The following is a 24,438-nucleotide window of genomic DNA, read 5'->3' as shown; positions in this document are numbered from 1 at the left end:
AACAGTCAGAAAGGCAGGCAGAAGCCATGGGTTCACCATCTCCATCAAACGTTGATGAAACTTTGAATCCGAGATGGACATAAAGCATGTAACTGCATCAATACACTTGCTGGTGAAAGAAGCGAATGACTTTCTACCAAGGCCTTCCTGGGGCAAGAGGTGAGCTCCCCGTGTGTTACGTGCCACCCAAATCAGACGCCAAGTCGGAGGAATCTGACCCAGTGATAAAATGTCCCAGGGAGGCTCTCCAAACCAAAGGACTTGCTTTATGTCCTCAGACTGAGAGGGGGAAGGATGTAATGATTGTAACGAGGTCAGCCAGATGTATCTTGTAGAACACAAGTTCCCTGATGAAGGCTGTTAATCTGGTCCAATCAGAGATCCCTGACCCACAGATAAAAAGAGGAGTGTCAAAGTCTCTGACCCTTTGGGTGCTGACACTGGTGAGGCTGTGCCAGGATCAAGGACTTTGAGGTGTGAATAAAGGCTGACTTGCTGATGTGTTACCGGCCTTTGTGAAATTACTTCAAGCAGGTCATTGATGAGGCGATGGCCTTGTGGTGTTATTGCTGGACTGTTAATCCAGAGACCAAGATAACATTCTGGGTTTGAATCCCGCCACGGCAGATGGTGGAATTTGAATTCAATAAAAAATATCTGGAATCTAGTGATGACCATGAATCCATTGCGGATTGTCAGGAAAAACCCACCTGGTTCACTAATGCCCTTTAGGGATGGAAACTGCCATCCTTACCTGGTCTGGATTACATGTGACTCCAGACCCACAGTAATTTAGTTGACTCTCAATTAGGGACGGGCAATAAATGCTCCCTAAAAGTGACACCCTCATTCATCAATGAATAAAGAAAAAAGAAGGCCACTGAAGATGCCTACCCAAAAGAACCCCTGCAACCCTGTCCTGTCCACTGTTATGTTAATGATAATGGTATAACAATCATCCACTCATCAGGGATTTGAAACATTAAAACACATATTAAGTTATGAGGCAGACATTGCAATAAAGCAATTGAATTTCCTTTGTGCAGCTTGCAAAGCCACAGTAGACAAACTGGCAGGCACAGTCACAACGATATGTACACAGCACACGGAATCCTGAAAGGCCAACTCCCTTGAAAGCAAGGTACATACGCAACAGGTCTCAGCTTTGCTTCATGTTTTCCTGCACTCCAAGCACAAGCAATCCCAAAGTACCTTGCTTTTTACTATATGAATTTCAGGCCTAGTGTGATGCTAACTGTAGGCCGTGAGTGGGCTGTATATCTGGAAGACTGGCGGATCATATCAAAAAACATATCCCTTTGGCCCTTTGCATCAGACAGGTTCTTGACCATGCCCAACCTGCCCACAATCTACAAATTTAGCTGTAATATTTGTTAATCCTAGTTTCAGAATGATATTAAAAGTATTACACAAAAAGGGCGGCATGGTGGCTCAGTGGTTAGCACTGCAGCCTCACAGCCCCAGGGACCTGGGTTCGATTCCACCCTCAGGTGACTGTCTGTGTGAAATTTGCACATTCTCCCCATGTCTGTGTGGGTGTGCTCCAGTTTCCTCCCCCAGTCCAAAGATGTGCAGGGTGGGTGGATTGGCCATGCTAAATTGCACCTCAGGGAGGTGCAGATTAGGTGGGTTATAGGGGGATGGGTCTGAGTGGGATGCTCAATGTGGACTTGTTGGGCTGAAGGGCCTGTTTCCACATTGTAGGGATTCTATATAGATGTGCAGAGAGTAATTCACCTCCTGGCTTACCCCAAAGCCTGCCCACCATCTACAAGGCACAAGTCAGGAGTGTGATAGAATACTCCCCACTTAAGAAGCTTGACACCAACTTTAAGAAAGCAGCCTGCTAATTAGCAACCCATCCATCACCTTCAATGTTTACTCTCTCCAATGCACAGTGGCAACAACAAGTACCATCTACAAGAGGAAAAGTAGTAACTCAACAGCGCCTTCCAAATACATTTTTTTAAAATTCATTCAGGGGATGAGGGCATCGCTGGCTAGGCAGCATTTATTGCCCATCCCTAATTGCCCAGAGGGCAGTTCAGAGTCAACCACATTGCTGTGGGTCTGGAGTCACATGTAGGCCAGACCAGGTAAGGATGGCAGTTTCCTTCCCTAAAGGATATTAGTGAACCAGATGGGTTTTTCCCCCAACAATTGACAATGGATTCATGGTCATCATTAAATTCTTAATTCCAGATATTTATTGAATTCAAATTCCACCATCTGCCAGGGTGGGATTTGAACCTGGGTCCCCAGAACATTATCTGAGTCTCTGGATTAACAGTCCAGTGATACTACCACTAGGCCATCACCATCACCACCCCCACCCCCCCAGGACACTTACCAACCAGGATGAAAAGGGTAATAGATATATGAGAATACTACCACCTGCAAGCTCTCTCCTTCACACCAACCCCCACCCCTCCCCCCGTAAGGCACCCACTATCTTGGCTTGTACTTGGTTGCAATGTTCAACTCGCAGAGATCCACCTTCCACCTTCTGTAAATGTTAGCTTTAGCTGCAATTCTTTTGCCTATCTTATCTGACAACAAGCTCCATTGATCCATCACTTGTGCTTCTACTGACATGGATTTACTCACAGACCCCAGTGCCCCCAGTTTAAAATTTACATCTCATGTTGCTATCTCTTTGTGGTCTATCCCACCCTATGAAGGTAGCATTAGCTTTCTCTGTAGTAACAATCCCTCATTGCTGCCTAACAAAGAATGTGCTATTCCTCTTCCACAATCATGATGTATGTGGAATGAATGTGAACACTTGGAATATCATACCTATAAAGTGTCAAGGAAACTTCGAACAGAGAAACTTAAAAGAAAGGGGTAATTAATGGGCTGACTACTCCTCTCAGCAGGAAGTCATTGCCTGTGGTTTATGTCTCAAATAGCAGACCTATTTGCTTTTTGCTCTTCCTGGTATACACAAAAAAGGCCTTAAAACCTAACTGCAGTAACTCTGAGTATGTTAGTGGACCAATGTGTAAGCGTGGACTAATGTGCTGTGAAGGTCATGGGATGGGGATAGCCATGATGATACCCCAGTTCTACAGGTAACCAGTAAAAAATCTCTCTTACTTTCTCTTGCAAGCCAGTGAGGTCACCATTAAGAGGGAAGCAGGACAAAAATGTGTCAGTTAACTGCTGAGCCAAGAAATAAAAACAGAAAGTGTTGGAGACAGTCAGCAGTCTAGCAGTATTTGTGGAGAGGGAAAATAAGTTAATGTTTTGCGTCCAATGTGACTCTTCTTCAGAACTGTTCAAAGAAAATTGAAATCAACTGCTGCACAACTAATGTCAGCACTGGTAGTATTGTCCAACTTAATGACTGCAAAGTATTACTTTTCGCAAAAGCTGGAGACTGATTCATATATCTTTTTAGCTGTTATCATTAACTCAATTCACATTTCCAAAGTGTGTGAATGTCTGTGATATTTTATGATGTCTTGTTGCAATTTACAGCGAATAAACTCACTCTTTCTTCAACTCAAGACAGTCTCCCTTTAAAATATAAATACGTTTGGATGGGAGAAGATATGTATGAGGGAAGGGATCCTTTCTAAATTAACCTGATGCAACCAACTGAGAAGGCGGTTACAGCTGAGCACAATTTGCTTGTGCTGTTGGGGTAGTTCAAAGTAACCCAGCAGGGCCCGGGCCCCAGGAGAGAACATCAGAAAGTAATACTACAATGCACCAGATGTGGGCAGAGGCAGACAGCACTAGAGTCCTGAATAGTATGTTAGTAGATGAGTTGGAATAAGGGAGAAAGTAATGAAGGCCATATCAGAGTTACGCAGCAAGGGTGCAGTTACTTCTGCATTACCATGTAAATGCACTGAGTAACCTCATTGAACCTGCTCACTGTTCTGCACCTAATAAGGCGTTTAAGTTCAGGAATATTTCTATGTTGGTAAGCTGGGTAGCTGAGTACTCAATGTGGTTTTTATTCACTTCTCCTTCCTACTCGTCCCCACTACTACCCTCAGCCTCTAAGTTGGTTGCAATGGGACAGATTTTTAACTGCTCTTCTCAGCATGCTGTGTCATGCTAACATGGTGTGGTCATCTATTTGGGATCTCAATTAGATGCTTTCCAAACTTCTTTACCATTCTTTACAGGCCACTGAGCCAGGTTTTTAAGGGTTCACCTGTCACTGAAGACCCCTGCCCAGGTTATCCAGGTGTGCTGTGAAGAAGACAACCATTGACATCCCAGAGCTGCAAGGTAACAAGAACAGATTCTCTCTTGCTTTGAATGCTGGGTGTCAGTGAAGTCACAATCAAGAAGGAAACAGGACAAGATCTTGTCACCTAATTGCACACCAAGAAATTTGAGATTAATTACTTCATTACAAATATCATAATTACCAATATGATTCAACTTACCACACACAATGTTCCCCCATCTACCCTTCATGTAACCCAGAGACTGATTTGTACATCTTTTTACTCAATTCACATTTCTAATCTGTGTTGCACCTTACATTAGTTTTTCACGATTTGTAACTATTACATGCACCTTTTCTTAAGTCAAGGATGCCTAGTTAATTCGTCTCATTTTAAAACTTAAACACATTTGAATTAGGAAAAGGTATACGTGACAGAAGGGGTTAACCATATTGTAATCAACTTTTGAATGAAGAAGGGGATGCCAAGTTATGCAAGGAGTATAACCATTTGGGATGAATCCTGTCCATAATCATTAGAAATTGGGACCTTTACCTGAGGATTGGTCATAACAATATGTTCTTGTCTGTTTCAGCAGGTGATCATTAAGACGCAACAAATGTTCAGGTAGCCCCTAAAAAGCCAGCACTTCACAACACCCTGCAGCATTCACTTCTAACAAACAAGATGTGTATGAGAATATATACACAGCATTGACACGGATAAACAAATACCAAAGAACTGTGGATGCTGAAAATCTGAAGCAAAAACTGAAATTTTCAGAGAAACTCAGCAGGTCTGGCAGCATCTGTGGAGAGAAAGCAGAATCAAAATTTAGCAGCAAATTACTGCAGATGCTGGGTCTGTACAGGAAGGAAATACCACAATGTAGCAGAAATTATCATCTGGAAAAAATATCACAATTGCTTTTCTTGGCATTATTATAGTGTGTGGTACGTTTCCTGTGAAGTTTGCCAGAAATGGTGAAGATGTCCAGTACCTATGTCTGCATATGTTCATGTTTGCTAAACAGACCTGTTGTTCATGTGGTGTGCAGGGTCATTTACACCAGAATTCCCATGTTCTGAGCCCAAAGTATCACTCAAAACAATTCACCAAATTTGCGATGTATCTCCCTCTGGTGTGACCTCTACAATTAAACAAAGCAAGAACATCAATATTGTGGAAAGGTGGTCATTTCTAATTTCTCCACTCAGTCCCTCATCATTCTAACTTTGACATTTACCCTTGGTCCTCACCGTTACTGTATCAATATGCTGAAATTTCTTACCTATTGTCATTATTGAAGCTCCTTCTCCAAAGGCCAGGAGAAGACGACTATGATGGGCTATGATGGGCAATAAAGGCAGGCAGGATTGCCCAAAACCTGAGAACACATTTTTAAAAATGAATGAGAAAGGACTTGCTGGTAATGATTGCAATTATACCAGGTTGACTGGCTTCAATGTACTGGGAGATCAGATGGATAAGGTCTGTGCACAGCCCCTTACAAATGCCCTGACATCTGCCCTGTGCAAATCAGTGGACTAGCAGAGACAATGCCCAGCAACAGAGGCATTGCTGCTGCTAGCATTACTGCTGTTTCTTAGGGGAAACCATAACTTGTCTGTCCAGCATTAAAGATGCCGAAATGGCAGAAGGAATGTGGACAGTTTGGCCAGTGTAGTGTTGCAAGCATTAGAACCATTGGCAAGAACGACTTGTGATGGACAACCTTAGAAGGTAATTTTCCTTAGACATTGCCAGGTAGCTATGTATGGATCCTCTTCACTGTGCACAAAGTAACACAATGAACAGAGGAATTCCCATCGGTATTTCCTTTCCAGATCTCTCATTATCACGTAGATAAATCTTGCTGACAGAAATTTGGATCTTAAGCCTTCAAAAGTAAACAAAATGTCAGGGGAAAAAAAAACTGATTAGTTCAGTTGCTATTAACTTAAATGCCTCTTTCTTGTATGATCCAATTAAATTTCTGCTCTTAAACATGGTTTTCTTTGACATACACCTAATCCCTGAATGCCTGTCTTACTGGAGTCTAAGGACAGCACAGATTCCCTCTAAGGACAGGCCCCTGAGTTAATTATGAGAGCATCTGAAATGTTTTACATACTGAGAAGAGGCTTTTACCCAGCATTGTGCTGGACTGTATTTCTAACACTAAGGGGAACACTACTTGGTGCTGGAGACTCTCGGTTAGTCTAAGAGGCTGCTGCAGCATGAAAAGGGAATTGACCTTGAAATAGATTGCAACATTAACAGAAAGTGCCAGAAAAACTCAGCAAGTCTGGCAGCATCTGTGGGGAGAAATCAAAGTTAACATTTCGGATCCAATGATCCTTCTTCAGAACACAAATAGATTGCACTTTATTTCCCTATCTCATTTCACCATTCTGTTCTGTTGCTACCTGCCAGGAGAGTGTGAAATTTATCATTATTGTCAATGAGTGTTGCACAGTGAGTTTACTGGTTATTGGAATGATGCAGGTGAAAAATCTCATTTGCTGTCCATCACTGGAAATCGCTACTCAGGTGGATTTTAACCAAATATAATTTAGCTCAAATTCTAAGACCTCCCTACAGACCTGAGGGAGTATGACATAGTTGGAAGCACCATCTTCAGGTGAGTGGGATTCTACCTCCTGAGATCCCAGAAATCCCAAAACACGGAATTAACTCTAAGTATTGCCCTCCTCTCATTCTCTCATAAGAAACAGTTCACTCTGCCTCCTTTTTCCCAATCCCAACATCTCACTCCCACGTCACCACAGCTCCTAGTTCTGACCTGATCCTCTGCTCAATTTTTCCTCACAACTGCTCCTGTTGCACACCCTTGGACAATTCTTACCTGCCCACCTACTGCACATTGTTTTTCACATTCCTGAAATTCAAAAAAATTGAAGGGGACAATTCTATGAATTTTTATTGAAAATGATCACGTTAGGTGCCTATTGGAAACTAAGGCATGTGGTTTCTTAAAATATAAAGTTCCTCCCACTGGGTACATGAGTGAAGAAGTATGTGTAAAAGATATACTGAGACACACAAAAGAGACAGAAGAATGATGACTTACAGCAAGAGTTCAACAGAAACTCTGAGATAAAAGGTTTTACATTACATCTTGTTATATGTGTGACACAACAATATGGAAACAAGATAGTCCCACTCAGACCTGAAAACTATTTGATTCATTCATTTTCTGAAGAAGGGTCCCAACCTGAAACATCAACTTTCCTGCTCCTCTGATGCTGCCTAACCTGCTGTGTTCCTTTAGCTGCATACTGTGTTATCTCGATGCATTCATGGTTTCATTTCATTCATTCAAGAAACGTAGGCACTGGTGTCTAAGCCAGCATTGATTGGCTGTCACTTATTGCCCTGGTGAATGTGGTGGTGAACTGCCTCATGAACTACTGCAGTAGGTATACCCGAAAAGTTATTAAGGAAGGAGTTGCAAGGATATTGATGCAGTGACAGTAAAAGGGCAGTGATGTAGTTCCATCTTAAGGTTGTGTGTGTGTCTTGTAGGGAAATGTATGGATGGTGGAGTTAAAACGCTGTCCTACCTTTTAGATGGTAGAATTTCTTGGCTTGGAAGGCACAGTCAGAGGAGCCTTGGTAAGTTTACAGCAATACATCTTGTAGATGATGCACACTACTGCTAGTGTATCATTGGTGAACAGAGTGCATTTTGGAGGTATTGGAGATGTATCAATCAAGCAGCACACTTTGTCTTGGTTGAGCTTCTTGTATTTGTTAGAGCTACACCCATTCAGACAGGGGAGAGTATTCCATCACATTCACACTTTGTGCCTTCCAAAATTCCCAGTCTCTGATCTACTCTTATAGCCACAGTATATGTATGGCCGGTCCAGTTTCTGGTCAATGGTAATCCCGAGGATTTAACAATGATAATGCCGGTGATGATCAACAGGCAATGGTTAGATTCTCCTTTTTTTGAGATGGTTATTGCTCAGCACTTGAATGGCGTGATGTGACCTGCCACTTGTCAGCCCGAATATGGATGTTGTCCAGGTCTTGCTGTATATAAACAAAAGCTGCTTCAGTATCTGAGGAGTCGCAAGTGGTGCTGAACATCATGCAATCCTCAACAAACTTCTTCCGATCTTAGGAGGGAAGGAAGGACATTGACGAAGCAGCTGAAGGTAATTAGGCAGAGGACACTAATCTGAGAAACTTCTCCAGAGATGCCATTAGCTGACAGGATCAATATCAAATGATCACAACAGTCTTCCTTTATACTAGGTATGACTTTAACCAAAGGAGAAATTTTCCCCAAATTCCCATTCAGCCCGCTTTTGCTTAGGCTCCTTGACGACATTCTCAGTCAAATACTGTATTGATGTTAAGACAGTCACTCTCATCTCAGCTCTGGATATCAGCTGTTTTATCCATGTTTGGACCAAAGATGTGATAAGGTCAAGAGCTGTGTGGCTCTGGTGGAAGCCAAATTGGGCATCAGTGAATGGGTTATTGCTTTGCAAGTGCCATTGTTAACGCTGTTGGTGACACCTTGTCACTTTGCTGGTGATCGAGTGTAGATTGCTAGGGCAGTAATTGGCTGGGCTGCAATTGTCCTGCCTTTTGTGTGTAGGATATACCTGGGCAATTTTCCACATTGCTGGGTAGATGCCAGTGTTGTCACTGTAACTGTACTGCTTGGTTAGGGGCTCAGCAAGTTCTCGAGCAGAGGTCTTAATGCACTTGCTGAACAAACATCTTCCGAACTCAAAATAAATTTAAAACAATATCAAATGTAAACACTATATTTTGTATATAACCATATATTTATAGAAATATGAACCTATATATACACATTCAAAACAGTTTTACAATTGATTTTCTTTAAGTTTATACACAGTAATTTAGCAAAGTACTTGTACATATTAAAAACTGCCCTGGAACCAGAGGTCTTTATAAGCCTAAAGCTCTGGTTTGTTTCTTGTAGAATGATGAACTATAAAGAGTTGTCCCCTCATATTACATGCACCAACTTTGCTCTTGTGTACCTAGATGACAGGGAAATGTGGTTGATTAAAAAATTTTTTTTTATTTTCTAGGATCAAAGTAAAAGCACCTCGCTCCCTGATTGTAGGGAAATCTCTTACAAATGTACATTCTTTCATTGGCAATGTATACAGTACATCCGTTCCCCCACTTTCAGGCTTCAGTCTTGCCTCACCCCCCACCTTGCAGCAACATGACTTCAGATTCAGGAAGCAGCACTGAAGAAGATCTACTAGCAGTGAGACCAGAAACAAGAATGACCTTCCATCCGAACAGGGACAGAATGCACGCTTGAAATATGAGAATGGCACACTGCAGTCGGTGAAACTGGGCATGTCCAAAAGTAAAAGCAGACAGAAGTTGCAACTCTTAGGCAGTGACTTGGACAGGACAACAGGCAGATGCTCTAATCAAAGGAAGCAATAAAATCACACAGCTTCCATTTGTCGTTAGGATAGAACCAAGGGAAAGTGCCCTATAGCAGGGAGTCTGGCTCATTTCAGACCTGGAATTTCTGTGTAGGTCAGTATTGCCCAGGAGGCATACTTCAATCAGGTGGGTGGGAATGAGAGATGAGAGAAAGCTCATGAGAGAAATGATACACGGATTTTTTCAGGGTACCTGAGACAGGCAGGTTTTATCAGAGGCATATCTGTAATGTGCTTGTATCCACTGCCAACCAGAATCAAGCAGGAGTCACCTGAGCCAAGGTGTTTTAAGGGTTAAAAAGGATTTATCTGAGTAGATAGTGAGAAACTATTGCCTCTGATTAGGGGGAAATTAACAACCAGAGAATGTAACCTTCAAATTAAAGCCAGCCCACTCAGTGGTGAGATCAGGAAACACTTTTACACGCAAAGATTAGTTGAAATCTTTTACTTGGCTGTGGATGTTGGGTCAATTAAAGCTTCAAGACTTAGATCGATGAGTCCCTTTTGCTTCCAAAGTAATGGTTCAACTGCAAAGGGCGCCGAGATTTCCTGAAAAGAAGTGTTTTATATAAATGCAATTTTTTCCTTACAACACATGTTTTTCAATTTTGCCCATTGGAAGAAAACATTCACTACCAAAAAGTAGCTCAGTAACTCCTGTGTTGTTATCCTCGCATTTCAAATCGAATACAATCCCATTGCAATACATCAACCTTTTATTAATGATGCAGGAAGTAGAACAATTAGATTGCTAATAGGAAAGAGTATTCTCTCTGCCTGTAAGAACACTGCCTAGTATTACAGTGCCCTGACAATCTGCATACATGAATACATTAAAGAGATGTTAACTGTCCAATGATGTTCAGCACAAGCTTTATAAAAATTAATTGTAGGCTTTTTCGCATCAAATCATTGGTACTTCATGGTTATCTCCGTGCTACAGCATGCACATGCTACATATAAAGGAGAGAAAAATATGATACCGTCTTGCAGAGTCACACTAATGTTTAGAAGAATCTTCGAGCGGGACTAATTCCTAATTGCTGTCCTGTTGTCGGCATGTAATTCACAGATGTGAACACTGGAAGGTCAACTTAGATTGCAAGAATGACTCAAGAGAATTGTGAATAGTTCTCTATAGTCTAAGAAGTAACAATCAGGTCAAACATAGGTTTGAAGCTGTGGTAATCTCAGCTGTTAGCAGAGGGGAAAAAAATCTTCTGTGAAGCAAAATTCAATGAAAGGAATTGATGGCCATCTAACCTTACCACTGGAACATTGGAGCACACCAATTAAACAGGAACTTAAACACACAGAGCAGCTGAATTTTTATCATCAAATATTCATTGGCTGGCATGTTGAGTGAAGCATTTAGGGGCGCAAGTAACTTTTGATGTTATTTTGTTATCTACATTAAGGTTGATAATAAAAAATCTCAAATTTGCATACTTTAATCTCATCACACCTTTAGTTGGAAAAAGCATCACCTGAGGTATAAAATGGAAAGATTGAGCAGTTACAGGTACAACAGGTAAGCCTCTGAGACTTGGAATTGAATCTGTACTTTAAACCAATCTACAAATCTGCATTGGAAAAATATTATGTGCATTTTCAGGCCATAACACTTGCAAATATCATACTTCATTTTCTATTATAATTTCAGAAGTAGAAAAAAATGAGGCAACCATTTAAAACGCATAGTTGAACCTTAGCAGCAATATTAAAGAACCTCTGCATCTACTTAACTAATGTTTGCTTAACAACAATTGAAGTTAGCCTCATAGTAACACAGCTTCACCTTAGCAGTTGAAAAATAGGCTTGCTTTAGACCCTACAATGCACCTTTCCTTTCCAGATTGATAGCGTTGTTAAGAAGGCGTACGGTGTGTTAGGTTTTATTGGTAGAGGGATTGAGTTTCGGAGCCATGAGGTCACGTTGCAGCTGTACAAAACTCTGGTGCGGCCGCTCTTGGAGTATTGCGTACAGTTCTCGTCACCGCATTATAGGAAGAATGTGGAAGCATTGGAAAGGGTGCAGAGGAGATTTACCAGGATGTTGCCTGGTGTGGAGGGAAGGTCTTATGAGGAAAGGCTGAGGGACTTGAGGCTGTTTTCGTTAGAGAGAAGAAGGTTAAGAGGTGACTTAATAGAGACATAGAAGATGATCAGAGGATTAGATAGGGTGGACAGTGGGAGCCTTTTTCCTCGGATGGTGATGGCTAGCACGAGGGGACATAGCTTTAAATTGAGGGGTGATAGATACAGGACAGATGTCAGAGGTAGTTCTTTACTCAGAGAGTAGTAAGGGCGTGGAATGCCCTGCCTGCAAAAATAGTAGACTCGCCAACTTTAAGGGCATTTAAATGGTCATTGGATAAACATATGGATGATAATGGAATAGTTTAGGTTAAATGGGCTTCAGATTGGTTTCACAGGTCGGCGCAACATCGAGGGCCGAAGGGCCTGTACTGCGCTGTAATGTTCTATGTTCTATGTTCTATGTTCTATCTCCTTCCTTTTACTCCTAAGAACATTGTTGAAAGCAGAAGGAAAGTGAATCACTGAGCTGGAGCCTGAAGTTTACAAGCAGGAATAACTACCTTTGTTTGAGTTCTAATAGACCAGGGAACCAAGTTTATCCACATTATACTTCATCTGTCATGTATTTATTCACTTACTTGCCCAAATTGCACTGAAACATCTCTGCATCCTCCTCACAGTTCACCCTCTCGTCCAGTTTTGTGGCATCTGCAAACTTGGAGATATGGCGTGGTTCCCTCACCTAAATCAATAATATATGTTGTGAATAGCTGGGGTCCAAACATTGCTTCCTGCGGTACCCCACTAGTCACTGGTTGCCACTTGGACAAAGACCTGTTTATTTCTACTTTTTGTTACCTGTCTACCAACCAATTCTCAATCCATTTCAATTCACAACCTCCAATCCCATGCACTTTGATTTTATATGATAACCTCTTATACAGGAACTTATCAAAAGGTTTCTGAAAAGCCAAACGAACAAATGACTCCCCTTAACCACTGTACTGGTTTCATCCTCAAAATAATTCAGCAGATTTTTCAAGCATGACTTCTCATTTGTAAACCCACACTGACTCTGTCTGACCTTGTTGCTATCTTCCAAATGCTCTGAATGAACTCTACCGTTTTTCCCTACTGATGTCAACCTATCCAGTCTATAATTTACTGTTTTCTCCCTGCCGGCCTTATTAAATAGTAGGTTTACGTTAGCTACCTTCCAATCCATACAAACTTTTCCAGAGGTTACATAATTTTGGAAGATGGCTACTCGTGCATCTGTTATTTCTACAGCCACTTCTTTAAGTATTGTGGGATAAAGCTTATCAGACCCTTGGGGTTTTGGTCTTCCTAGAAGGAGGATTTGAGTACTGGAACTGGGACTGTCTTTCTACAATTGTACAGGGCCACACCTGGAGTTTTGGTCTCCTTTCCTGAGGAAGCATATTCTGGCTGGGGAAGGAGCAAAGAATATTTACCAGTCTGATTTCTGGGATTGCAGGACTGATATATATGGAGAGATTTGGTCAGTCAGGGCTATATACATTGGGTTTTAGAAGACTGAGTGGGGATCTCACAGAAACCTATCAAATTCTAACAAGGTTAGACAGGGTAGATTCAGAAAGAATGTTCTCGATGACATTGGAGCCCAAAACCAGGGATCACAGTCTAAGGATAAGGGCCAAGCCAGAGGACAGAGATTAGGAGAATCTTTTTCTTACCCAAAGAGTGGTGAACCTGAGGAATTCTCGGCCACAGGAAACTGTTGAGACCATAACACTGAACACTTTCAAAAAGATGTATGTATGGTTTTTAAGACTAAAGGGATCAAAGGACATGGGGAGAAAGCAGGAACAGGGGACTGAGTTGGATGATCAGTCAGGATCATATTGAAAGGCAGAACAGGCTCAAAGGGCCAAATGGCCTGCTCCTAATCCTTTATTCTATGTTTCTAGGCTATACCTAATCAAGGAATGCAAAAATCAAGAGGCTAAGTCAAACATGAACTACCACATGTTGGTTGTTCTCTGTGAGTTAGAGACAGCAGACTTCAACATGTTGTATGCCATCTTGGCATAGTCTAATCCTGTAGAATTTAGTACAATTGTAAAGGTGAAGGACGTAAAACTGTTACTTTTTATTTGCTAGCAAGTAATCAGGTTCACAAAAGGTGCTGACTTTGAAAGTAAACCAGTCACAACAGCAGTGAACTGCAATTTAACAACAAAACAGTCAAAGCAGCCGTTTCCCACTGAAATGTACTGATACAGTAGAGCACAGCCTTTTGGAATTTGCAACTTTATTTGTCAAAATTTGCGAAAGATGATTTTGGCATTGCACACTACAAGAGGATAAGATTTTGATTACCAAGGTGTGCTTTACAAACTTAAACTTCACTAACAAATATATATCCGAAAAAGTCTAATGAATAGATAAGAGTCTTGTGTGTTCTCACAGTTTTGTTTCTAAGCTCCACTTACTTAGCTTTTCAGAGGTGCAATCTCTGTGGGAGTTAGAGTTCTGTCTAATTCAATAACATTCATATTTTCCCTTCCTCACACTTCTGTATTCTTACCGTCTGCTAATTCATGTGGGAGTGTAAGTAAGCTATCTTCAAGCAATACTCAGCAGCTTTTATCCAAAAAGAAAGCCAATTTTTATTATGTTTGGGAAGCAATTAGGTTGCCTTTAAAATTAGTGAAATAAATGGAGACATTGGAAGATAAATTGCACAGAATTAAGTACCAGCTTGGAGGTGAAAGAATTTAAAAGTGAAAACTCTTGTCAGATGTGGGAAGTCTAAAGGCAGGTGGTGTGCAAAAATGGCTGCAGTGAAAGTGTGTGGTTAAGGAGACAGAAGTGGACTGGTCATGCTCCCTTGCCCCGATCAGGAACACAAGACAGTTTCTCTCCGACAGGTAACTGATTGGATTAAGAGGACTGCCTGACAGCGTGTCTGTTCAGCCACAGAAGCTAATCAACCTTCTCATCCTGACTGGTAATAAATCCTCCATTGGGGACCGGTCTGCTTGATGATCTCTCCTTGGGGAGTTTTTAGGACTTCACTCAGGCAAAATTACTCGGAGTCTATTAAAAGGCAGTTCTAGACCTGCTTGACAGGCCCAGGGAATGATAGGAGGTGCTTGTCAACTGCCACAGGTAAAGGTGACTTTTTCAGGTTAAATAGGAGAGATACAAAGGGGTTAACAAGTAAATGATTTTGCCATTTAGGAACTCACTCTGTATCCATTGCTCAGGCCAACAGTAGGTGGCTGCAAAGAGTAAAAGCCATGAGCATCACGTTGAGTTTTTAAACATACTGTCTGTGGGGATTTTTCAAACATTCATTTACCAAACTGGATGCTGTGGTTTAGTTGAGTTACTGTGCATCACAGCAGAGCGAAGACAGTACATTCGCTTCACTGAAATGCAATAGTTAAGACCATCAGAAATATTTTCATTGCCCTGTTATAGCTAAGAAAATTTAAAAGAAAATCTGCATACATTTCCATTCTGATTGACAATGGGCATCAGTTCACAACTTCAAGATGGTGAGTACGATATCTCAATTCACTGCCAGTCCTCCCCACCCCCATCTCTCACAGCTCTCCCAACACCCCCACCTCCCCCAAGCCCCTCATGGGATCATCACTTGACTTGTCACCTACTTCCTGGTTCGAATAAGATTTTAATTTTGATTAGGGCAAAGCAGGAAAATCTCTCAGAGTTCTTCGTGCTTTGCCAGTAAGTTATGCAAAGATAATTGTTGGAAAAATGAAATGGAATTAAAATTAGAAGTTCAAACGGTCAACTGCCAATTATTTAAACGGCATATCATCTGGTTTAATTATTTTTGAGGACTGCTTGGAATACGGATTTTAGTGCTATATGCTTGGATTTTAAAATATTGATTGAACGGTGTTCTACATTCAGCTTGCAGTTCATTCCAAATTAAATGACGTTTATAAAGTACCTTAGATTTTCCAGGGCTCTTTAAAACTTTGCATTTTAAAAAGTTGCTACTTTTACTTGCCCATTGTCTATTTATTTGGTTCTGCAAAGTTGCATTGTATTTGATTGGAAATGATTACTTCAGTTGCTTTTTGCTGTAAAGCTCTTTGTGAGATTGAACAATAAAGAGCTGTTGTGGAAAAGTGGTAGCGTCCTTACATCTGAAACACATTTGTGTCCTAACTGCCCCAATTATGTGTAGTAATATCTCTGAACAGGTTGGTCATGAAATTCCTGAAATAAATCTGACTTCAATTAACAGCCTAATCTGAAATCCCACATTGAGGAACCTTAAATTTTGATCACTAATCAAAATTCAGATTTTGAGGATTCCAGAAAAAGCTTAAAAAAGACAGGTGCATTGAATGAACATGCAATTGTAGGACACATTTCACATCCCAAAGCACCATACCTTCAAAACGTAGCCACTGTTATAATGGAAGCAAACAATATTCACACAGCAAAATCTCACAGTTGATCTGTTTCAGTGCTGTTCATTGAGGGATAAATATTGGTCAAAATACTGGAGAGAACTAAATTCTACTTTGAATCTTTGGTATTGACCTTAGAGAGTGAATGGGACCTCAGTATAAAATCTCAACTGAAACATGATACATCTGAACATGGCAGCAATTCCTTCACAGTGTGCTGGTTGGGAGCAGGATTCGGACAAGGGCTACTAATTCTGTTTACAAATGACCATGAAGGTTTGATCACATGATGTTTTAAACACACAACGTTCTGACAATATATTGAGTGATCTGAAAGTTTGATCATATTTATCTTACTAGAACTTGCGAAATAGCTCAGGCAGACAAAGGGGAGAAACCACGATTGCTTTGCTGAGGAGAAACAGCAAGATATTTACATCTGGGGCAAAAACCACAATCTCTGAGTTTACCATGAATAGACCCCCAGTCTCTCAAAGTTATGGATATCAACTTGTAAACAGTTGCACTGTAAACCATCCATTTACTTCCAAGATTGGGAAGATGGTAGAGGAAGCCATTTTTGGAATAGGTTGCAAACTTACTAACGAATTCATGAATATTGCAACTTTGACTTGTATAGTTAGCAACCATCTGAGAGGTAGAAAACAAGAGGTAAAGGGAACCAACCGACATCTCTAGTGATTTTATCAATCGATTGCCAAACAGAGCATAGATAGGAGCTTACATTCAAGACTGAATTCTTGAGGATTTAATGGAGATTGGAAGATGTGCCCGACTTACAGCTAGAAGAAGAAACCTATGGTGGAACCCCCACAGTATAAGTTTGCTCTTGGATTAGAATGTAGCCAACTGGGAAAGTAAGAGAAAGCAAAATATTGTTCAGTTAATTTTATTCAAAGTTATGAAGGGTCTGGGTAGAGTGGTTAGGAAGAACCTTTCCCCATTGGTAGAAGGATCGAGAACCAGAGGACACTGATTTAGAATGATTGGCAACAGACAGGAAAGGCATCACCAAGAAAAACATATTTACGCCATCCTGATGAAGGGTCCCAAACCGAAACTTGGCTCTCCTGCTCCTCTGATGCTGTCTGACCTGCTGTGCTCCTCCAGTTATGCATTTTATCGACTCTGACTTCCAGCATCTGCAGTCCTTGCTATCTCCTTACGCAGCATGTGGTCAGGATCAGGAATGCACTGTCTGGATACAGATTCTAGTGAAACATTCAAAAATAAATCAATAATTGTCTGTCAAGAAAAATTTGGAGGCTAATTTGGGGCAGCACAGTGGCTCAGTAATTAGCACAGCTGTCTCACAGCGCCAGGGACCCAGGTTTACTTCTAGCCTTAGGCAATTGTCTGTGTGGAGTTTGCACATTCTCCTCGTGTCTGTGTGGGTTTCCTCCGGGTGCTCTGGTTTTCTCCCATGGTCCAAAGATGTGCAGGTTAGGTGGATTGGCCATTCTAAATTGCCCATAGTGTCCAGGGATGTGCAGGCTATGTGGATTAGCCATGGGGAATGCAGAGTTGCAGGAATAGGGTAGGGGTGGTGGGTCTGGGTGAGATGCTCTTTGGAGGGTCAGTGTGGACGCGATGTGATGAATGGTCTGCTTCCATGCTGTAGTGATTCTATGGGGAAAGGCAGGGGCTTGGGGCTAAGTGGGTAACTTTTCGAGAGATCTGACACAGATATGATTTGGTGAAGTGGCCACCCTCTGTACTGAAGCCATTCTATGATTCAATGTTGCTTGTGAAGCATGTGTGCCATAAAAATCACTAGACAATTACAAATCTTTCTTTTTATTCTTGTGGTTGCAGAGTTCAGTATCTTATTGGTTTTGTTGATAGCTGCTCTGCACTGATCATACTCAACATGACTCCTGGAAGTCTGCTACGCCTCTTACAACATCAGCTTTTTCAACATCCTTCATGAAGGACCTATAATGTCTACATTTTCTCTCCATGTGCAGCTGCTCATACCTTCCTGGGAAACCAATATTTCAGCTGCTGTTCCTTCATCATGAGCAGTTTCTTGGGATAGTTTCTGTTACAACTCATCCATCTCCAACGTCTTCAGCACCTCCATGACTACCTGTCCTCATCCTACTTCACCATCAGGCCCTTGTGTTTCTCGGGGCTCATTGACTTTGTTCAGAGACTGCAAGCCTGACCTTATTGTTTGGGGTTATCTGTACAACCACAAATCACTTGTTCAAATTTCTCTTTAATGTCATTTAATGCGTGATAATTCATTAAAATTACCTCTTGCTTCAGCTTTTCCTGGTGGATTTTCTGTTATGTTTGAGAGAGAATGCTTGCAGTAATAATAGCAAACACTGTTAACTTGTCCACAACACTCTCTAATCCAACCTCAACTTCAGTTTATCTTTTTGTTAACAGTTACAAACAGCAGAACATTGTCCATAATGAGTCCAATCTTAGTACTTGATGAATTAACCAATGCCAATAATCCTGGTTCAAATTGACTTCTAGTTCAACAGTAACCACCAAGGCAAGTATAATCTGAGGTCTCTGTGATTAACTGGGGCAGACCTGAATTCAACTTGGTGATCTTAAATGGCTGAAGTATTGGAGGGATAGGACAAACTGTCTTCCATTTGCTGAGTTTGAGGAGTGTTTTTGTGCACAATAGGGTTTGGATCGTAAGAGTAAATTATATTAAGGCACTGGGATCAGATATCACACTTGTTTAACCCTGAAGGTGACCTTAGTTATTAATGTTGGAGCACAAATTCAGCAACAATCACATTGCTGTAAAAAGAATATGGTTTGAAATATCAAGACTATATTCAGAGACAACATAACAAATATCAATGTAGCTAACAACATGAGGGTGGATTTAGTGAATTACCACAGGCTTAAGTGTTGTTTCACAAAAGCACGTATTCAGGATTTGGGATTACAGGTCAGTGCTTTCCATACTCTATTACAGATAGTAGGTCACCCAGGATGAACTGACTTCTGCCCTGTATCTCCCATTGATTACTGCTCTTAACCAAACCTCCACACTGGCTCGCTAATTCTTTAAACTAACACCACAGTCCAGGTCCAGCTGTCTGAAGTGAGGCTCTTAAACTCCAGAGCTGCTCAGAATTACCATACAAGATCATCGGAGGTATCCCCAGGGAAAAGCAGCAGTCCATTTGCAGCCATTGGGATAAAATTGCAAAGGAGCATCAAAACAGAGTCATGCTCCTGCTAGGCAGATTCCATGGAATTGCTCAAATGTGTAAAGTTCATTGTTGGTTATAGACACCTGATTCTATAAATATGCTTCATCAAAGCCTTTTTTTATTATTCTATGTTGGATATAGAAACATTGTGATGAGGGATGTGGGATAGACAAGACAATGATGAACACTGACTCCATGTTTGGATAGGCAAATCCCTCAATCCACCTACAATTCACTTTGTCTGTTGTGTTTTTCTTCCCCTTTGCCTACTTAGTAGACAAACATTAAGATGGCAAGCACATTGAGGGAATGGCTAACACAAAAATAGCTATGCTTATTTATTAACGATTTGAAAAGCTGGGAACATCGCTATACAAAGATGGCCAAAAGTGTCCAAAGATATGCAGGTTAGGTGGATTGGACTCATTACGGACAATGTTCTGCTGTTTGTAAATGTTAGCAAAAAGGGATGTGCAGGTTAGAAGGATTAGCCACAGGAAATGCAGGCTTACAGGGATAGGGTAGGGGAGTGTTTCTGGTTGGGATGCTCTTCGGAGGGTCGGTGTGGACTCAATGGGCTGAATGGCCTGTTTCCATACTGTAGGGATTTTATTATTCTATGATGCAGTTAGAGAATATTGCACACATGTCTGAGGGGGCTTCTTCAGAATAATTCAGACTAAGGCTCAGGCTTTTTACCCTCTATTAAGTTAGAGCTACAATGGGGGAATGACAGGCGAAGTGAGGGGGCAAAAATATGGCAGGTAAAAGATAACAGGGCTGTGCAATACTCACTTTGTCGTGTTGTATAAGGTCATGGTTCTAAAGAGTGAAGTCTTAGCCTTCAGAGACAGGAGATGTATTCTGTATATCTCCCGAGAGTTCTAGTAGTTATGTCTAATTAATAATGTAGTTGTAATTATTGCTTCTTCCAGGAAGACTCAACTGATCATCAAGCAGGCCTAAGGAAAAGGGGGATTGGTGGCAGCAAACCACATAAAACAATCCTGCTATGACCAGGTGAGGAGGAGGAGTCAGCTACCTCCTTTTTAACCTTCTCAGACAGTCACAACAAATAGGTTTTTTTTCTTTTTAGCACACAGCTGTCACATTTCAATTAAACACAATCGTTAACAAAACAGCCAATTAAAGGGCTTTCTTGAGTGAAAGAAAGATGATTTTGAATATGCTGTATACTTCAAGTCTACATTTTGTTGAAGTTATTTTTCTTGCGTTCATCAGGACAATTCACAAGAATAGCAATTCAAGTGGAAAGCCAACATCATATTGTATGAGAGGAATGGTCCGATTAGTTGGAAACTGGACTCTGAACATTGTAAAGAGGCATGTATTGCCTAATGATCCTAAGAAAACTTAACAAAATGCAACATCACATCCGTATGAGCACAAGTAATAAGCTTAAAAAGGAGTGAGTGTCAGAAAAAAACTAGACTATTTAAAAATCCTAAGAGTTTATAAGATTTTTAAATTTATATTTAAGACCACAGTTGTTTGATTGTTGACTGGTATCTTCTGCACTGATAAAGTAGGTAGATATTTTTGTGTTCTTGGTGGACTTGTTTTCCCAATTTGCTTTTCCACTAGCCTCCGTCTTCCAAAAAGATGAAAGACATTGGGAAGAAGAGACAGTTTTCCAGTCCTTGTTGTTACCAATGCATATTCCTTTTGTCTTCTGCTGCTCAAAAGCAACTTTGATCAGAGGAGCAGGAAGGCTGGGTCCAGGGTCTAGGCCCGAAACTTCAGCCTTCCTGCTCCTCTGATGCTGCTTGGCCTGCTGTGTTCATCCAGCTCTACACCTTGTTATCTTTTAACCAATAAAAGGAGACAGCAACATGAAGTTGCAACAGGGCAAGCTCAGCCCTCCAAAGGCAAACCTTCACCAAGAAGCTGGTAAGAGGGGCAGAGACAAAACTGTGGTCTAAGGAAAGAGAGGAAAGTTAGCCAGACTTAGCCAGACTTAGAATCAGACAGAGGCCTTCATGAAGGAACAAGAAAAAGTTCGAGGAGTAAAATTAAGTATCCCAAAGGAAAACAGGATAACTTTATTAATTAGATGCAAAGACCAGAAAAGAAAAAACGTAAAAGAGAACCCTCACTTCTTACATTGAGCATAGCTGCCTTTGAGATTAGGTTTCATGGGGCATAGATGTATGGAACAGTAAAAAGGCCAGAACTAAGTTTGTGGCTAGGCCACAGAATCAGCAATGTCTTAAAATTAATTTAAGTTGGAAATGAGCAAAGTTAGAGAAAACTAGCAACGGTCTTAGCAGAAGAAATTTCATTAGAAAGCAAAGATGTAAAACAATGGGTCTCCGTAAGTAAACCATGATTTCAGTAAGAAGGTTTATAAAGACTGCTGAGTGGTCAAATACCTATTTACATTAAATAGAATATGTTAATATCTCATTATTAGTTAATCTTATCTCATTAATATGTAGTTTCCAAACCACCCACCCATCAGAAACAAACTGCCAATTACTTCTGACATGAAATTCAGAGCAGCTACCTGATGGCTCCACCTCGTCACCTACTCTTCCTGTCCTATACCTTGGACACCCAACACCAACATTTCAGGGCATGCTGCATGAGCAATGACTGCATGTATTCCCTATCCATGGAACTTAGCATTTGATACCTACCGACCTCACCACATCATCAAAGCACATTTCCAATCCACTTCCAATTTATTTCTGCTCTGGTTGAATTCTGCAGTTTGGATTGCACCAGCACTTCTCATTTCACTGTTGTTGCCATGACACTGTGCACACAGGGGCACACATCCATCTCATGGATTGGACAAGGTTGTATCTCTGGGCTCTTCGCTGGCTTGCTTGCTGAACACTCACACACTTTGTGTCTATTTTGATGCTCACAGCACACTGCCATCTGTGGAGCCTTGGAGAATTTTCTGCCGTGCATTTTGTGGATCGTACATACTGTTGCTTATTATCGCCGATGCTGGGGTTTCTGAATATTTGTGGATGTGGTGCCAATCAAGCAGGCTACTTTTTCCTGGATGGTATCAAGCTTCTTGAGTGTTGTTGGGGCTGCACTCATCCAGGAAGTGGGGAGTATTCCATCCCACTCCGACTTCTGCTTTGTAGGTAGTGGACAGGCTTTGGGGAATCGGGGGTGAGATACTCACTGCCTCCTAGCCTTTGACTTGCTCTTGTGGACACAATACTTAACTGGTTAGTCCAATTCAGTTTCTGATCAATGGTAACCCACAGAATGCTGATAGCGGGGGATTCAGTGCTAGTTATGCCACTGAATTTCAAGGGGGGAGAGTTAGATTCTCTTTTGATGGAGGTGGTCATGGCATAGCATTTGTGTGCCATGAGGGTTACTTGTCACTTCTTAACCCAACTGATGATAGTATAGTATAAGGTAGCGGTGGAGGTTAGATAGACCTTAGGTTTTGGGTAAAAGTTCGGCATAACATCGTGGTCCGAAGGGCCTGTACTGTGCTGTACTGTTCTATGTTCTAAGTCTGAAATTTGCACAGGTCTTGTTGCATTTGAACATTGTTTGCTTCAATAGCTGACATTATAAATGGTGCTGAACATTGTGCAATCATTGGCAAACATCCCCAGTTCTGACCTGAACGCGGAGAGAAAGTCATTGATGAAATAGATGAAGATGGTTGGGCCTAGGACTCTACCCTAGGGAACTCCTGCAGAGATGTGCTGGAGCTGAGATGACTGACCACCAACAACCACAGCCATCTTTCAATGTGCCAGGTATGACTCCAACCAGCAGAGAGTTTGCCTCCATGATACACGTTGATTCCAATTTTGCTGTGGCTTCTTAACACCACACTCAGTTGAATGCATCCTCGCTGTCAACGGCGTCACTCTCACCTCGCCTCAGCAATTCAGCTCTTTTGTCCATGTTTGAACCAAGGCTGTAATGAGATCAGGAGCTGAGTGGTCCTGGCGGAACCCAAACTGGGCGTCACTGAGCAGGTGATTGCTGATGCCTCTTGATAGCAATGTTGATGATGCCTTCCATCACTTCATTGATTACTGAGAGCATAATGACAAGACGGTAATTGGCCAGGTTGGATTTTTCCTGGTTTTTGTGAACAGGGCATACATGGGCAATTTTCTACACTATCAGGTAGTGCCAGTGTTGCAACTGTAGGGAGAGCTTGGCTATGCTTGTGACAAGTTCTAGAACACATGTCTTCAGTACAGTTGCTGGGATGTTGTCAGGGCTGAAAGCCTTTGCAGTATCCAGTGCCTCCGACCTTATCTGGATATCACGTCGAATGAACTGAATTGACTGAATATCGGGGATAACGCAGTGTGGAGCTGGAGGAACACAGCAGCCCAGGCAGCATCAGAGGAGCAGGAAAGCTGAAGAAGGGTCCCGACCCAAAACGTCAGCTTTCCTGCTCTTCTGATGCTGCCTGGCCTGCTGTATTCCTCTAGCTCCACACTGTGTTATCTCTGACTCCAGCATCGGCAGTTCTTACTATCTCTGAGTGAATATTGGTACCTGTGATGCTGAGGCCCAGCTGAGGAGGCCGAGATGGATCATTCAATCAGTACTACTGGCTGAAGATTGTTATGAATGCCTTACCTTTTGCCACAATGTGCTGAGCTCCCCCATCATCGAGGCTGAGGACATTTGCGGAGTTTCCTTTGTTGTTTAATTGTCCACTATCATTCATGACTAGATGTGGCAATATCGCAGAACTTAATTCACATCTGTTGGCTGTGGAATTGGTTAGCCCTGTCCATTCACTTGCACCTTATGCTGATTGGCACGCAGTTAGTCCTGTTTTGTGGCTTCAGCAAGTTGACCTCTCACTTTGTATGGATGCCAGGTGCGTTCTCCATTGAACCAGGGGTTAACCCCCAGGCTTGGCAGTATTAGTAGAATGGGGCATATGCTGGGCCATGAGACTGCAGACAGTGTTAGAGAATGATTGTGCTGTCGCTGATGGCCTATGGTCCTTCATGGATGCCTAGTCTTGGCCTGCTAGATTTGTTCAAAGTTTATCCCACTTAGCATTGTTAGTGCTATATAA

Source organism: Rhincodon typus, chromosome 3, assembly GCF_021869965.1.
Source record: "Rhincodon typus isolate 14 chromosome 3, sRhiTyp1.1, whole genome shotgun sequence".
Lineage (NCBI taxonomy): Eukaryota > Metazoa > Chordata > Chondrichthyes > Orectolobiformes > Rhincodontidae > Rhincodon > Rhincodon typus.
The sequence above is the reverse complement of the archived record's forward strand: the minus strand, read 5'-3'. Positions refer to the sequence as shown.